Here is a 2,812-nt window from a genome sequence, read left to right as displayed (position 1 = left end):
AGGAATTGCAAACAGAAGAGAATGAGATCCTGTTGTGTCACAGAACTGACAGTGCACTGGACTATTTTAAGACTCCAAAAGACTTCTTAAATATATTTTCCTATTTATATATATCTTAGCTCTTATACTTCGATGTGGTATTTTTTAGCTTTTTTTTCCTGAAGCAATATAGTCCCCCCCTTTTTTTGTCAAGAATATAATTATCTCATTTGTATTTCATTTTTCAAACAGTAAAATTATACTCAAAACAATGGCAGGAAATAGAACCCATGTGTGGTAAACACTTTATTTTTTCCATTGCTTAACAACTGAAAAACAATGCACATCGAAATGTTAGATATGTCAAAAATGAAAATGGAGCTCCAAAAATTGTTTGCTCTGCTTCCACCTCTTGAATTGAAGCTTGAAAATAATACAAATTTGCCCTCAAAGAAAAAACATGTAAAAAAAAATTAGAAATTTGTTAACTCAAGTTATAATTTGCTTTCACAATGATAGAGTATTTAACTTTCCAAAGTTTTCTCCTTCTCCCAAATAATTTTGTTATTTTCATAAATTGAATTGTAAAGTAATCTCGTGTCACTACAGTATTTTGTAAAGCAATTGAGTTGAAGAGGTGCTAAATATTTTAGAAACAGCCCACCAGAGGGCAGTCAGCTTTTAGTCTAACAGATTTGAAATAGATAAATTTATTGCTATAGCTGAATTTTAAATAAAATATTTACCAGTTACATTACTTTTTGCATCTAGGAGTTGAACCAAATAAGTCATGTCTTAAGTTTGAGAGGCCTAAGGCTTCAAACATTTTGAGTAAAAACTACCATGGGACTAACAGTTCTAACTTCTGCCCTTCTGTATACCCCTTACACTCAATGTTTCCATTGTGACATTTGTTTAGTTATAAAGTATGATTTATTTTGATTAGAGATGTCTTGGAGCATTAATTTTTTTAATCAGTAGGGACTTTAGGATAAGCCCTGACAGACACAGAGAGAAATTTCTTGTTCACCTCTGTCTCTATGTTCCTATTAATTCCAGATGAGTTGACTGTGGTTTTAATAGTGTGCTTAATAGTATGTATTGCACAAAGGATAGAGGTAATTCTGGAGTACATGACTGGGAATCAGAGAATCCATGGTTCATTTCCTCATGCAGATACCGTGCGTATGGGCACTAAATGTCCTCTAGTCATCTCAATAGTTGGAGGTAATATCCATTCAGAAGAGGATTTAAAAAAGAAACCCTGAAACCCTTACACATAAACTTTGTTTAAAAAGAGCCATTGAGACAGCGGCGGCGGGCGGGCGGCCGCGTTGCGGGTCCGGGCGGCGCAGGTCGGGGAGCGCCCCCTCCCTGCCGGAGAGTGGCTTACAGAAGAGATGAAATGTGGTCTGAGGGACGATATGAGTACGAAAGGCTTCCAAGAGACCGAGTACCTCCTCGAAGTCACCCCAGTGAAGGCTACCACAGGGTAGTTAATACCATACCAAAGAAACCACCACTGCTGGGCAGGCCTGGCGAGGGAGGCGCGAACAGGCTTTATAGCCACGTTGAGGACCGGGAGTATGATGAGGGCCGCGGTTCTTCTCATGATTGAACAAGTGGTCCACCTCACAGAGATGAGTCTGGCTACAGGTGGACAAGAGATGATCATTCTGTAAGCCGACAGCCTGAATACAGGGACTTTAGAAGAAAAAGTTTCTACTCTTCCCATTATATGAGAGACCGGTCTCCACATAAAAGAGATGCTCCTTTTTTCAGAGAATCGCCTGTAGACCGAAAGGATTCTCCACACAGCAGATCTGGCTCCAGTGTCAGCAGTAGAAGCTACTCTCCAGAAAGAGGCAAAACGTACTCTTTCCATCAATCTCAACATAGAAAGTCCGTGTGTGCTGGTGCCTCCTACAAACGGCAGAATGAAGGAAAGCCGGAAAGAGATAAAGAGAGACCTGTTCAGTCTTTGAAAACATCAAGAGACACCTCACCCACAAGTTCCTCAGCAGTTACTTCATCAAAGGCGCTGGACAAGCCCAGCGGGCTGACTGAGAAGGAACTTGCTGAGGCTGCCAGCAAGTGGGCCACAGAGAAGCTGGAAAAGGCAGACGAGAGCGACCTGCGGGAAATTGCTGAGTATGAGGCCGAGCCCACAGCCCCGCTGTTCATAGACCGTCCGGAGGAGCCCGAGTCACATGCCCCAGAGGCATCGGATTATTTGAGGACAGTCAACCGACCAGTCGCTCTAAAGCAATGGCATCAAAAACCAAAGAGATTGAGCAGGTGAGAATCCACCCTTACAGTACATAATCTTTTGTTACTAGGTTTTACTTTGCCCCAGTAAATATTTATTCAATAAATGTATTTCATTTTGTCTTTTTCCACTTGCAACTCTGAAATTACAATGTAAAAAATTATAAAAATTGTTTGATTTAATTTCATAATAATTACTGTTTGGCACCCTGTCCCTGTTTACTTTTTTATTTTTTAAATAAAAACCAAGCTTCATTTTTAAGAAAGTATAAATATTCAAGGATTAGTATGAAGCAAATAAACTATTAAACTTAATTCGGATGGTCTGAAAGAAATGTTAAATGTACCAAAATGTTAGCAGATGTTATCTTGAATATTGGGAAAACAGATACTTCTTATGTTTTTCATTACACTTTTAAGCATTTTTCAAATATTAAAAAAAAACAAAGGATAAATATTTAAGTAGAATTTTACTGTTATTCTGAAAAGTTAGGATGGTGTCTTAAATAGATGAAATAGATTCCTTAAGAAATAGTTATAGGAACAGGACCTTCAAACTGTATCT

At 38.6% G+C, this 2,812-nt stretch overlaps 1 pseudogene; it reads left to right on the top strand.

Moving 5' to 3' along the window:
* Positions 1–1,312: 1,312 nt before the first annotated feature.
* LOC108403476 (periphilin-1 pseudogene) lies at positions 1,313–2,304 on the top strand (annotated as a pseudogene).
* Positions 2,305–2,812: the final 508 nt, after the last annotated feature.

Source organism: Manis javanica, chromosome 6 (assembly GCF_040802235.1).
Source record: "Manis javanica isolate MJ-LG chromosome 6, MJ_LKY, whole genome shotgun sequence".
Taxonomy (NCBI): domain Eukaryota; kingdom Metazoa; phylum Chordata; class Mammalia; order Pholidota; family Manidae; genus Manis; species Manis javanica.
This window is presented reverse-complemented; position numbering and strand designations above follow the sequence as displayed.